Source organism: Leuresthes tenuis, unplaced genomic scaffold (genome assembly GCF_036924035.1).
Source record: "Leuresthes tenuis unplaced genomic scaffold, fLeuTen1.0.hap1 SCAF_9, whole genome shotgun sequence".
Lineage (NCBI taxonomy): Eukaryota > Metazoa > Chordata > Actinopteri > Atheriniformes > Atherinopsidae > Leuresthes > Leuresthes tenuis.
Genome location: NW_027325363.1, coordinates 28,501,165 through 28,515,879, shown reverse-complemented (window position 1 = coordinate 28,515,879; position 14,715 = coordinate 28,501,165). Strand labels below are relative to the sequence as shown.

The window sequence follows — 14,715 nt, the reverse complement described above, 5'->3', positions numbered from 1 at the left end:
GGTGGGATATTCACACCCACTTGCATCCGAAGACCTCCGCCCCCACTTTTGTTGATATTTAGTCGGTCATTCACACCTTACCCGTTTTCTTGCAGCCAAACACCTCTGATCTCGCTTTTGATGATGTAAGATTGGGCAATAAGACCTTGCTTTTCCTGCTTTTCACCAACTATAGACGGACATTCACACCTTCTTGCAACACTTCCGCTCCACCTTTTAGGTTTCTATCACACCTTTTTTTTCACCGCATTTTATAGATTATAGTTGAAAATTCTCAACCACTCATCCGAAGACCTCTCCTCCCGCTTTTGTTAATATATTTCAACTTTAGTCAGACACTCATACCTACTTGCAACCGAACACCACCTCTCTAGCTTTTGATGATGTATGGTCCGGCATTCTTACCGTTTCTAACACATTTTTCAGCAATTATGGTAGGACATTCACACCTTCTTGCAGCTGAACACCTCCTCTCCCACTTATGATCATGTGCGGATTGATTTTCGAAAATTTTCTTTCATGTTTTCTAGCAATTAATGATGGACATTTAGACCTTCTTGCAGCTGAACACCTCTTCTTCCGCTTTTGATCATACATTGTCAGGCATTCGCACCTTGTCTTACCCGCTGTTTACAAACTTTAGTCAAACATTCACACCTTTTTGCAGCCGAACACAGTTTTTTGCAGCCGAATTTGGGCATTCAAACCTTTTCATACCCACTTTTTACCAAATATGGTCGGATATTCACACCGTCTTACAGCGGAACACCTCCGCTCCCTCTTTTGATGGTGTATGTTCGGGCATTCGAACCTTTTCTTACCCGCTTTTTACAAACTATGCTCGGACATACAAACCTTCTTGTAGCCGAACACATCCACTCCTGCTTTTGATGATGTATGGTTGGGCATTCGAACCTACTTGTTGCCCGCTTTTCATTAATTATGGGTGGACATTCACACCTTGTCGCAGCCAAACACCTCCGCTCCCTGTTTTGATCATGTATGGTTGGACATTCGCACCTTTTCTCACCCGCTTTTTGCAAACTATGGTCGGCCATTCACAGCTTCCTCTCCACCATACTTGTATGGTGGGATATTCACACCCACTTGAATCCGAAGACCTCCGCCCCCACTTTTGTTGATATTTAGTCGGTCATTCGCACCTTTGGCAAACTATGGCCTTCTTGCAGCCAAAAACCTCTGATCTCGCTTTTGATGATGTAAGGTTGGGCATTCAGACCTTGCTTCACCTGCTTTTCACCAAATATAGTCGGACATTCACACCTTCTTGCAGCCGAACACTTCCGCTCCACCTTTTAGTTTTCTATCGGGCATTCACACCTTTTTTTTTATAAAAACACCACAGGAACACCGTATTGAGGCTTTGTTCTGACCGCTCATTCGGTGTCGCATTTCTTTCAAGCAATTCTCCCGGTTAGCCCGCACACGGCTCGCTCCCAGAGCCGTGTTAAAGTCTGCTTCGCATTCACTCTCTTTTCTCAGCAGATTAAAAGAAACTTCCATCCTGCACCGCTGTTTGCTTTTTCACAAGAGCAGAGGAGAGCGCACCGTTCCCAGCGGCACTGCAGTACCGGGTCGATGCTTGGAGTGAACGGAGCAAGCTCCTTTTTCAACTCCTATTGATACAAATCCATTTAATATGTAGTCCTTGCATAGAGGACACATCAGACATTAAACTGATAAGTACAGATACTACACTTGATCTTAGCCAAAAGGCCGAGAAGCGATAACTGTCCACTGGTTCACGTTCGAGGGCCCTTCCTGGCACAATGCGCACTTGTAGCGGTGTTCTTTTTATGGCCATAGTGTCACTTTGCACCTCCGCCCACCCGCTGCACTGAGCACTCTTCAGCCCTTTTAAATGGTATAACTTTACACTACCGCACGCTCCAGCGAGCACCATTCAAGCAACATCGGCACAGTCGCAACAAGTAAGGCGACTCTACTCAGAGAAGTCACTCTGCACAGTAACAAGATTTCTTTTGCACAGACAGAAAGGGCTTCATCCGCAAAGGTAAAGCCTGCCAAAAATAGAAACAACTCATTAGTGCTGCTCAACGTTGTACTTTGCAGTAAAAGAAAGAGCAAATCTAAAGATTCAGGAATCCGAGAATAAGCTTACTTCCATGAGTTCTTCACGATTTTGGATTTTGCTATAAAATGAATTCCTTCACTCAAACTAAATTTAAACTGCTAAACCGCTAATCTGTTACATGCAAGGCAGATGTCAAATTCACCGAAATAGGATCTAAGGGTATTTGGCCAATCAAGCTGTAGCAGCTTCGGTAAAAGAGTATAAGTTGAAGAGTTTGTGAATAAAGGTGTGCGCACACATAGTGAGTTGTAGGAAAATAGGCAGGGAGCAATGCCGGCTGGGGTATAGGTTCTTGTATGTTGTCTGACTGTTTGATTTGAATGTGTTGTTTAAGTGTCCTGTTGAATGTTACATGTTTGGGCTTTGACATGCTTCACTGTGGTTGTTAACTGTGTGGTGTGTCCTGAAATGTTATATGTTTGGGCTGTGTGACATGCTTAATGCTTTTCAGTAGCAACCCACTTATTCATATATAGCAACTGACAACATAAGAAGTCCGGACATACTTTGATAGTAGTTGTAGAAGTATCCTTATTGATAATAAATAAACTAATTCATAGTGATAGAACAGTAGATGAACAGGTGCCTGCACATGTCTCATGAAAATAAAATGGGTGTATGATTGCTGACGGCAGAGCAATACTGCCAAACTTATGAGTTCTTGTGGCAAACTTGATTCAGTGTCTTGACGTGTATACGCTGTTTGGCTGACTTGTCACAAGAAACAAAGTGTGTTTGATAAGATCCGACCATTTTATTACGGGAGGATCAGTATGTATGGATTCTGATGTGACTGATAAACCCATTCGTATCTTAAGCATAATCTAATACGTGAGACAACGCCCTGGCACACAATCAAAAAAAAAAAAGAGAGAGCGGTTTTGTGTCCCCACAGTCCATAATGTAGAAAAGGGAGAAAAAAGCCTTTCTGATTTGTTGTGTGTGCTCACAGTGCAGAGTGTAGAGAAAAGAGAGAAAAGAAAGCCGTTTTGGTGTCACGGGTGTTGTGACTTACACACACACATTTCTGAATTGAGAAAGGAAATTATTTTAGAGGAAGCACTAGAGTTTAGATCCCACATTTGTTGATAGGCATTCATTTAATTTTTCTTTTAATCAGTTTTAAAGTGAATACTAACTGAGAAATGAAAAAGGTGAAGAGTTTAGAAGCTTGGTTCAAGAGCAAAACTTGGTTTATGATCAGCTGAGTCTCTAAACAGAACAGCAAAGGGCTTCATCGAACATTTAAAAAAGATTCAGATTGTTAGAATATCCAGAATTTATAGGAATGGTGGTGATTTCTCTTATTTTCTAGAATGGAAATAACTGCACCATGTCTGTTTTATGAATTTAAGGGGCTAAAAAGTTTTGTTCTCGTTTTTCTATGATTAACCGAATGTATGTGAGAGTCCAAACAGACAGAAGGGTTACGGCCGAGCGCTGAACTTTCCAAAAAAGATGAGACAGGCTGGACCCGTGCCATACTAGTTAAGACCTGCCTGTGGATAACAGGTTCTATAAACTCTCACACACACAAACTCACACACGTTCGCACACATACACCCATACACACACACATTCTTGAACTTGCTGCACTAGAATTGTAGTCTGAATACCTTTATGCCAAACAGATTTGCTTTGCCAAGGGAAGTTTTATAAATGTTTATTGTTTATGTTTACAATATATAAACTAGCAGAATAATTAATTCATCCTCCTTGTCCCTCCCACCCCAGAGAGGGCAGCCAGAGACTGGCTGCAATAGGCATCCCCGCTACCTGGGACCCAACACAGGGCAGGAGGGCCTGATGTCCACCAGGCTCGGGGCCTGCAGTCACCATATTCCGGGAGCTACTGTACCCCCAGAAGGAACCCATCCCGCCCCACCCCACTCAACCCAACCCCACCCCGGAGGACCTCTACAAAAACAAACAAACAACAACAAAAATCAAACAAACAAACAAACAAATCACCCGGTTACACCAGTCGCAGCAGCCCGGGCCTGAGACCCACCATCACCCAGGCCCCCCCAGGCCCCCCCCAACTGGGGAAAAGCACACCCCCATACAGACCCCCTCCTCCTCACCGCACGCCCCAACACCCTAAAAAAAACAACCACCTGCGGACACCTTGGAGTTCCCAGAGCAACAAGGCCGGCACCAGGACCTGCACCAACCCACGCATACTGTGGCATGTCCAGGGCAACCCAGACCCCCCAGGCACAGGCAGGGCCCCGCCCCGGGCGCAAGGCAGCGGCAAGCCACCAGGTCCAGGCCCAGCTCCACCACCCACGCCAGAGCGGCCCGGTCACCCGGTACAGAGCCAGCAGCCACCACCCCAAGGCCCCTAAGGGACCCCGCCCCACACCGCAAGACAGCCCCACCCGCAAGCCCCCAAAACTGCCCTCCAAGCCCGACACACAGTCCCCCCCAGCAATGACCAACACGGTCCCCACGACCCGAGAGACCACCAGACGCCCGAAGCCACACAGCCCCCCCCAGCACACACCCAACCGCCCAGAGCGATTTCTAAACTGGTTAAAACACAGATTGTTCTTCGCTTTCCAGTTCATGAGAATAGTTTTCTTTGCTATACATAACACTGTGAGGATCATGTGTGCTAAGCTAAATTCCACGTTGATGTTGTCTAAGTCACCCAGTATGCACAGTGTGGGGCATGCAGGAATGCTACACTTTAGCCATGTTGACAGGTCCGCACAGACTTCAAGCCAGAACTTCTGGACAGGCGCACAAAACCACAAAGCGTGTGCATAATCATCAGGTGTGTTATCTGTGCAATGTGAGCAGATGTTTGAGTGTGTTAGACCCATCCTGAACATCCTTTGTCCTGTATAGTGTGTTCTATGAAGAATTTTGTATTGTATGAGCTGTAAATTAGGATTTTGAGTCATTCTGAAGGTGTTCAAACATATTTGTGGCCAGAAGCTATGACTAGAACTGATGGATAAATCTGCCTCCCATTTTGAGGACGGTAGAGACATTGTGTCATCTATCTTAGACAATAATTTATATATTTTTGATAGTAGTTTTGGGGTGCAGATGCTTAGAAATTCTGCTACCCTAATCGGGAGTTGTAAGTCTGGTTGGTGGAGGATATATTTCTTTGTTATTATAGACTTAAGTTGTTGATATTCTAGGAATTTATTGCTGCCTATCTCATGTTGTGATATGAGCTCATCAAATGAAATAAAATGTCCATTTTGGATTATATGTTCCAGATGTTTGATTCCTTTGATCTTCCATAGCGTAAAGTTTAGCATTTTTTTGTTTTGCAGGATGTCAGGATTGTTCCAGATGGGTGTAAGCTTACACGGGACAAGTGAAGACTTTGTTATTTTAAGAAATTCCCACCAGGCTGTCAGAGAGGTGCTGATGTTAATGCTTTTGAAACATTTGTGATTTTTTACGTTTTGACTAATAAGTGGCAGGTCAGAGATTTCCAGATTATCACACAATGCTTGTTCTATATTTATCCATGTTCATCTATTGGGCTAGGTTTAAACCATTTTGATATATACCGTAACCTATTGGCTAAGGAATAGTGCTGAAAATTAGGTAAATCTAATCCACCACTGTCCTTGGTCTTCTGTAGGGTTTTTAAACTAATACGTGGTGGTTTGTTTTTCCACAGAAATTTGGAGATGCATGAATCTAGTGACTTAAACCAAGTAGCAGGTTGGTTTTATGGGGATCATTGAGAACAAATAGTTAACTTTTGGTAGTATCATCATTTTAATGGTTGTAACACTCCCCATAAGTGATATAGGTAAGGACTTCCAACGAGAGAGATTGTCCTCTACTGTCTTTAATAATTGCACATAAATTAGCTTTGTTAGCTCTGAGAGCCTGGAGGAAATGTTTATGCCTAAATATCTAATATTTCCTGACTGTAAAGTGATCGCAGGTATATTCTGGACCCTACAGTTAATGGGCAGAACTGTGGTCTTAGACCAATTGATAGAGTAGTCAAAAAGTGCTGAGAATTTATTTATGAGTGTGATCGTGTGAGTGAGAGACGTCTGTGAGTTCTGAAGGAAAAGTAATACATCATCAGCATAAAGACTTATTTTATGCTCAATATTTTGGGGTTGGATGTCTTTAATATTTCTATCTTGTCTGATAGCAGCTGCTAAAGGTTTGATGAAAATAGCAAAAAGTGAGGGAGAAAGTGAGCAACCCTGTCTTGTACTTCTCTGCAGACTGAAGCTTGGAGAAGTTTGATCATTTGTCCTGACACTTGCATTTGGGGAGTCAGTTATTTTCTTGTGAGGAGATAAGAGGCTTTAATAATAATATCTTGCAAGAGAGAACAACACAGTACAGAATACAGAGTTGCTCTGACCACTGAAGCAAAAACACACAGTTATATTGCCCGCTCATCACGTCATCTGTTTTTGGGTATAATTGATTGTTCTTCTAACTTTCCTCCCCAACCATCAGTTGAGGTTACCCAGACACACTCGTAAATACCAGCCTAACCCTGTCCCCCCTAAAGTGCACCTATCTCATTATAACAAGCCCACCATTGTAAAGAGGAATTTAAGAAAACAGGGCAGGGTGGTACCTTGCAGCTCGGTCATTTGCAGGTTATACACAGTAACACTCAATACAATGCATATAAGAATTATTTTCCATTACATTCCTCCCTTTTGATTATAATAATACCATTATATTAATCAACCCAAAAGAAACAAGGAAAATAATAACTTTATCTGTAAAACATCAGCCTGCATTTGCACACAACGTGAGTTTAAAATGCAGGCATCATAGTAATAAAGGGTCCAATGATAAACAATCAAAACATGAACAATTAAACATGATTATCTTCATCCCTCTCTAAGTCAGCGTCACTAGAGGAAAAATTTTGAAAGCAAGAAAGTTATTTGAGTCATTTGGTCTTTTTCACACTGTTGTTTAGATGGACTACATAAAAGGATGTCATCCACATACTGCAAAAGAGCAGAGCCTGTGGTTGATTGAAGTTAATCCAGACTAGCTTTGAGGGCAGCATTGTAAATAGTGGGACTTTCACAGTACCCCTGGCATAACCGGGTAAAAGTCCAAGATCTCCCTTCAAACTAAAAAGCAAACCAAAATGGGCTATCAGGGTGCACTGGCGACAAGTCAACCACTGAGAAAAACTGTGCATCTGATGTAATTTGAGACAAAATAGTGTGTGGGTTGGGCACAGTAGGAGCATGTGGCTGAACTGCAGCATTCACCGCTTGGAGGTCCTGTACAAAACGCCATTCATCTGGCTGGCCAGCATCTTTAATCTTTTTAACAGGAAACAATGGAGTAAGCACAGGTGAATTTTCAAAAGGAACAATAACGCTTGTTTTCTGAAAAGATTGAAAAACAGGTTTAATCCCTTTAATTGCTTCAGGCTTAAAAGGGTATTGTTTTTTACATCGACAAAAGTCTGATTTAGGGGTGACAATTACTGGTTCACAGCCTTTTATCAACCCCACATCATATTTGCTCTTAGCCCAAAGATCATTGGGCACTTCAGCCAACATGGGTATCGAAGACAAATCTGTTTCAGATAAAAAACATGCTTCAAAATGTGATTCTGTGGTAGGAATTAAGTCCACAGTTCTTTGACAATGCATTGTACTCAAAAATATTTTTTTGTATGCTGACAATCGTTCAGAAAACATCAAATTTGGATCAGCAGGTGAAACAGTCCACTCCATTTCTTTCTGACATGTAGCAACAAACTCTCCCACACCTTGTCACTGCCAGTGTGTACGTTTGGCCAAGGAAATGTGAGGGCGAGTACCACAAACATTAAAAAAATCGAAGTGCTCTGGAGTGAGCGACACAGCCAATAAAGTAGGCGCACATATTTTTTCACTTCTTCTCATAGTCATTGTCAGGCCCCAAAGAAATGTGTGATGTGCAGTGCAAATCAGCAGGTTGCATGAAATCAGAAAGGGGTGAAACTAACGCTTTTGCTTCTTCCACTAGTTGTTGTGAAAAAGGAGAGCTGGGAAGTTTCCACTCATAAGCATATGTAAGTGCCGATGAATCAAACTGCACTGCTGTGAAAACTTTGTCAGGCTGTAACATAACCTTAACACCCTCTGGTGTAGAAGTTAAAATAATGCCTAATTTACACATGAGATCACAGCCCATCAGGTTAATGGGACACAACTCTGATAACAAAAATGAGTGTTTGAAGGAGAGCTCATCGGGAGTGACAACACGCAATGGGCATTGTCATTTTCTCCTTCACAACCTGGCCTGATGCAGACATACAGTAAACGTGGTTTCCACTTAACTTTGGAGGACAATCAAACTCCCCTGACGTCACTACTGATGAACATAAGTTCCTATATTCTGAGAGAAATATCTTTGCTCTAGGACGGAAATAGCATGCAAAACTTTACTACGTGAATCACAGTCGGCAAGCGTTGCTTCACTACACAGAGCAGGAAAAATGTGTGAGTGTGTTTGTGCTATCACCCATTAGTGGAGGCTGCGCTGCCGTGTGACGTCCAGAACCTGCCTCCCACCCTCAGTCAGCCTTTTGCCCAATTTCATCACTTTTTAGCTGTGGACAGTCCTTCTTCCAGTGTCCAGTCTGGCCACAGTAAAAACAAATATTCGGATCATAGCTCTGGCGTGGCCCATTTTGACCTCCTCTCCCACACGTCCACGTCTTCGACTTCGGCCTCGTCCTCTGTTTACACCAACTGCGTAATACATGGTCATGGTTGCCAAATGCAGCTCCTTTTCACACTTGTCCCTTTTGGTTGTCTTACGCGTCTCAACTTGGTTCTGAGCATGGCGAGCATATCGGCGAACGTCAGCCAAACGAGGACCCTCACACCATCCCACGTAAATGTTCTTTACTTCAGTGGCGACATCTATATAATATTGTCTGGGTCCCGTTAAAACATGTATTTTTCCCATCTAATTCCTTGTTTGCTTTAAAACAAGTATTCCCCATTTTCTATCCCTTCAGTAGCCAACCAGTTTGTATGGAGTACACTGGAGCAACTTGACTGATCAGTAAAACACTGCTTTTGTTGTCACCGCAAGGCTTCCCCCGTCGGTTGTTTCACTGAGACACTACTGAGTAACTATAACTCAACACAGTTTATACACATAACATTCATATACATACTAACAAACAAACAAACAATAATTTATCGCAATTTTCTCATCTCTGTTTGAACGTACACCCAGGTAAATATTCCTGTAGTCTTCTCATACCGACTATGGACCCATTCATTGTTTAACTTCACTGTTTTGCAAATCCTAATTGAATATTACACATTGACATTGAACTTTACTGGATAAGCAGGTCTTCATTGCATTCAGCAGCCTATATGTGAGCATCTATGTGTAAGCTGTTCTTCCTTGCATTTATCAGCAGCAAGCAATTCTTCACTGCACATGCATATGTAAATAGTAAAACAATTCCAATGTGTTAGCGAAACCTTCTATATCACAGTGGTTTCTAAGGTCTATTTTAAGTTCTTTGCCATCAGTGAGATGACATTGTTTACAAAGTGTGTCAAATTATCACTGAAGATCTTTTCAGGAATTTCAAATCTAGAAATGAGTTATTTTACGCGTGATTTTGCTACAGAGAGTGCATCTGCTTGTGCACATGGAAATATTTCAGACCATTTGGTAAAAACCTCTGTTGTCACTGAGCAGAATCGTTTCCCTTAACATTTATTTAGTTCAATGAAATCTACACAATAATGAAATAATGAAATCCAAACAAATATGTTGAAAAAGATACACTGGCTTAGGGAATTATCTTCGTTTTGGTCTTAGATTGCCCTGTGGAATGTATTTTGCACATATTTGACCTGCTAGACAAAACTTTATTCATTTATTTATTCTAAAAAAAAAAATTCAATAATTAGTAAAACCATATGCTGTAAAAACCTTGTTCATTATTGCTTCAATCCCTCCTGTTGAGACATGACATGGTCCGTGGCTCAATACTGCAGCATATTTAAACAAATTCTTTGGCAGTATGGTTTTCCTTCCGGTCATTCATACGAGCCTATTGTAGATGGCAATTGAATAACATCTAATAATGCTAAAATATTTGTAGTTTATACATTTAGCTGTGGATGTCTACATACCTGTTTTTCCAATGCTGTGTTAACACATGTACAGTTGAGAAGGCATACTGACTGTCAGTGTAAACGTTAACAACCTTTTTGTTATTTAATTTACAAGCTTCAGTTAAAGCTACCAATTCGAGTAATTTTTTGGTAGTGGTTGTTTTAAGAAAACTTCAGTTTCTGTTACTACTGCAAATCCTGTAGAATTTGTGCCATCAGGGTTTTTTACTTGACCTGTTGAATAAATATAGTTATTTCTGCATTTTCATAACGTATATCAGTTAAGTCTGGCCTGGGTAAAACACTGATGGTTATTTCTGACATGCAATCATGAGGCTTTCCATCTGTGGGGTAGGTAGCAGTGTGGATGGATTAAGTGTAGCACATCTCTCGACAACAAGGTGTGGCTGTGAAAGAAAAACTGTTATGTAGGAGAGATGTCTGGTAAAGATATTTTGTTAAGTAACCATATCACAGCCACTGCATGAGGTACCTTAAGTGTTAATGGGTGAAATAACACCATTATTGTTGATGCCTGCACTGCCAATGGCTTCTGGCCATTGATTCAAAAGTACGATCTCGTCCCTTTTTCCCCCTTTCAGTGGACACTGCCCCCTAATTACCGCAATTCAGCAGGGGGTCTTTCTTTAGGAGTACTGGACTCCCCCGTGCACGGTTTCAGCTCCGACCCTGGAAAGCGGAAAAAACGTTGAGATCTGGTTTGAGGACCCAATTGTTGAGAAAAGTCTCTCAATGAGACTCAGAGTTGCTGGAGTCAGTTAATGCAAATGTTTAATCTTGCAGCAAGTTCAAGAATGTGTGTGTGAATGGGTGTATGTGTGCGAACGTGTGTGAGTTTGTGTATGTGAGAGTTTAATGAACCTGTTATCCACAGGCAGGTCTTAACTAGTATGGCACAGGTCCAGCCTGTCTCATCTTTTTTGGAAGGTCCAGCGCTCGGCCGTAACCCTTCTGTCTGTTTGGACTCTCACATACATTCGGTTAATCATAGAAAAACGAGAACAAAACTTTTTAGCCCCTTAAATTCATAAAACAGACATGGTGCAGTTATTTCCATTCTAGAAAATAAGAGTAATCACCACCATTCCTATAAATTCTGGATATTCTAACAATCTGAATCTTTTTTAAATGTTCGATGAAGCCCTTTGCTGTTCTGTTTAGAGACTCAGCTGATCATAAACCAAGTTTTGCTCTTGAACCAAGCTTCTAAACTCTTCACCTTTTTCATTTCTCAGTTAGTATTCACTTTAAAACTGATTAAAAGAAAAATTAAATGAATGCCTATCAACAAATGTGGGATCTAAACTCTAGTGCTTTCTCTAAAATAATTTCCTTTCTCAATTCAGAAATGTGTGTGTGTAAGTCACAACACCCGTGACACCAAAACGGCTTTCTTTTCTCTCTTTTCTCTACACTCTGCACTGTGAGCACACACACCAAATCAGAAAGGCTTTTTTCTCTCTTTTCTACATTATGGACTGTGGGGACACAAAACCGCTCTCTCTCTTTTTTTTTTTGATTGTGTGCCAGGGCGTTGTCTCACGTATTAGATTATGCTTAAGATACGAATGGGTTTATCAGTCACATCAGAATCAATACATACTGATCCTCCCGTAATAAAATGGTCGGATCTTATCAAACACACTTTGTTTCTTGTGACAAGTCAGCGAAACAGCGTATACACGTCAAGACACTGAATCAAGTTTGCCACAAGAACTCATAAGTTTGGCAGTATTGCTCTGCCGTCAGCAATCATACACCCATTTTATTTTCATGAGACATGTGCAGGCACCTGTTCATCTACTGTTCTATCACTATGAATTAGTTTATCTATTATCAATAAGGATACTTCTACAACTACTATCAAAGTATGTCCGGACTTCTTATGTTGTCAGTTGCTATATATGAATAAGTGGGTTGCTACTGAAAAGCATTAAGCATGTCACACAGCCCAAACATATAACATTTCAGGACACACCACACAGTTAACAACCACAGTGAAGCATGTCAAAGCCCAAACATGTAACATTCAACAGGACACTTACACAACACATTCAAATCAAACAGTCAGACAACATACAAGAACATATACCCCAGCCGGCATTGCTCCCTGCCTATTTTCCTACAACTCACTATGTGTGCGCACACCTTTATTCACAAACTCTTCAACTTATACTCTTTTACCGAAGCTGCTACAGCTCGATTGGCCAAATACCCTTAGATCCTATTTCGGTGAATTTGACATCTGCCTCGTATGTAACAGATTAGCGGTTTAGCAGTTCTAATTTAGTTTGAGTGAAGGAAATCATTTTATAGCAAAATCCAAAATCGTGAAGAACTCATGAAAGTAAGCTTATTCTCGGATTCTTGAAACTTTAGATTTGCTCTTTCTTTTACTGCAAAGTACAACGTTGAGCAGCACTAATGAGTTGTTTCTATTTTTGGCAGGCTTTACCTTTGCGGGTGAAGCCCTTTCTGTCTGTGCAAAAGAAATCTTGTTACTGTGCAGAGTGACTTCTCTGAGTAGAGTCGCCTTACTTGTTGCGACTGTGCCGATGTTCGAAGCTGGAGTGCAAAGTTGTTGCTTGAATGGTGCTCGCTGGAGCGTGTGGTAGTGTAAAGTTATACCATTTAAAAGGGCTGAAGAGTGCTCAGTGCAGCGGGTGGGCGGAGGTGCAAAGTGACACTATGGCCATAAAAGAACACCGCTACAAGTGCGCATTGTGCCAGGAAGGGCCCTCGGACGTGAACCAGTGGACAGTTATCGCTTCTCGGCCTTTTGGCTAAGATCAAGTGTAGTATCTGTTCTTATCAGTTTAATGTCTGATATGTCCTCTATGCGAGGACTACATATTAAATGGATTTTTATCAATAGGAGTTGAAAAAGGAGCTTGCTCCATTCACTCCAAGCATCGACCCGGTACTGCAGTGCCGCTGGGAACGGTGCGCTCTCCTCTGCTCTTGTGAAAAAGCAAACAGCGGTGCAGGATGGAAGTTTCAGGGAGCCTAAGATGAAACTTTCTTTTAATCTGCTGAGAAAAGAGAGTGAATGCAAAGCAGACTTTAACACGGCTCTGGGAGCGAGCCGAGTGCGGGCTAACCAGGAGAATTGCTTGAAAGAAACGCGACACCGAATGAGCGGTCAGAACAAAGCCTCAATACGGTGTTCCTGTGGTGTTTTTATAAAATGCGGTGTAAAAAAAGGTGTGAATGCCCCATAGAAAACTAAAAGGTGGAGCGGAAGTGTTCGGCTGCAAGAAGGTGTGAATGTCCGACTATATTTGGTGAAAAGCAGGTGAAGCAAGGTCTGAATGCCCAACCTTACATAATCAAAAGCGAGATCAGAGGTTTTTGGCTGCAAGAAGGCCATAGTTTGCCAAAAGCGGGTAAGGTGCGAATGATCGGCTAAATATCAACAAAAGTGGGGGCGGAGGTCTTCAGATGCAAGTGGGTGTGAATATCCCACCATAAAAGTATGGTGGAGAGGAAGCTGTGAATGGCCGACCATAGTTTGCAAAAAGCGGGTGAGAAAAGGTGCGAATGTCCAACCATACATGATCAAAACAGGGAGCGGAGGTGTTTGGCTGCGACAAGGTGTGAATGTCCACCCATAATTAATGAAAAGCGGGCAACAAGTAGGTTCGAATGCCCAACCATACATCATCAAAAGCAGGAGTGGATGTGTTCGGCTACAAGAAGGTTTGAATGTCCGAGCATAGTTTGTAAAAAGCGGGTAAGAAAAGGTTCGAATGCCCGAACATACACCATCAAAAGAGGGAGCGGAGGTGTTCCGCTGTAAGACGGTGTGAATGTCCGACCATAGTTGGTAAAAAGTGGGTATGAAAAGGTTCGAATGCCCAAATTCGGCTGCAAAAAACTGTGTTCGGCTGCAAAAAGGTGTGAATGTTCGACTAAATTTTGTAAAAAGCGGGTAAGACAAGGTGCGAATGCCTGACAATGTATGATCAAAAGCGGGAGCGGAGGTGTTCAGCTGCAAGAAGGTCTAAATGTCCATTTTTAATTAATAGAAAACATGAAAGAAAATTTTCGAAAATCAATTCGCACATGATCATAAGTGGGAGAGGAGGTGTTCAGCTGCAAGAAGGTGTGAATGTCCTACCATAATTGCTGAAAAATGTGTTAGAAACGGTAAGAATGCCGGACCATACATCATCAAAAGAGGGAGCGGAGGTGTTCCGCTGTAAGACGGTGTGAATGTCCGACCATAATTGGTAAAAAGCGGGTAAGAAAAGGTTAAAATACCCGACTGTACACAATCAATAGCGGGAGCGGAGTTGTTCAGCTACAAGAAGGTGTGAAAGTCCGACCATGGTTTGTAAAACGCGGGTAAGACAAGGTGCGAATGCCCGACAATGTATGATCAAAAGAGGGAGCGTAGGTGTTCGGCTGCAAGGTCTGAATTTCCAACCATAATTTGTAAACACCGTTGAAGAAAAGCCTCGAAAG

The 14,715-nt window shown here is 42.1% G+C and overlaps 2 non-coding genes across 2 annotated transcripts; one reads left to right on the top strand and one right to left on the bottom strand.

Annotated features, from left to right (window-relative positions):
• Positions 1–1,558: 1,558 nt before the first annotated feature.
• Positions 1,559–1,749, bottom strand: LOC140314915 (U2 spliceosomal RNA). The gene has a single exon (XR_011917241.1). It is a non-coding gene; the product is annotated as a U2 spliceosomal RNA (small nuclear RNA).
• Positions 1,750–13,011: 11,262 nt separating this feature from the next.
• Positions 13,012–13,202, top strand: LOC140314899 (U2 spliceosomal RNA). The gene has a single exon (XR_011917226.1). It is a non-coding gene; the product is annotated as a U2 spliceosomal RNA (small nuclear RNA).
• Positions 13,203–14,715: the final 1,513 nt, after the last annotated feature.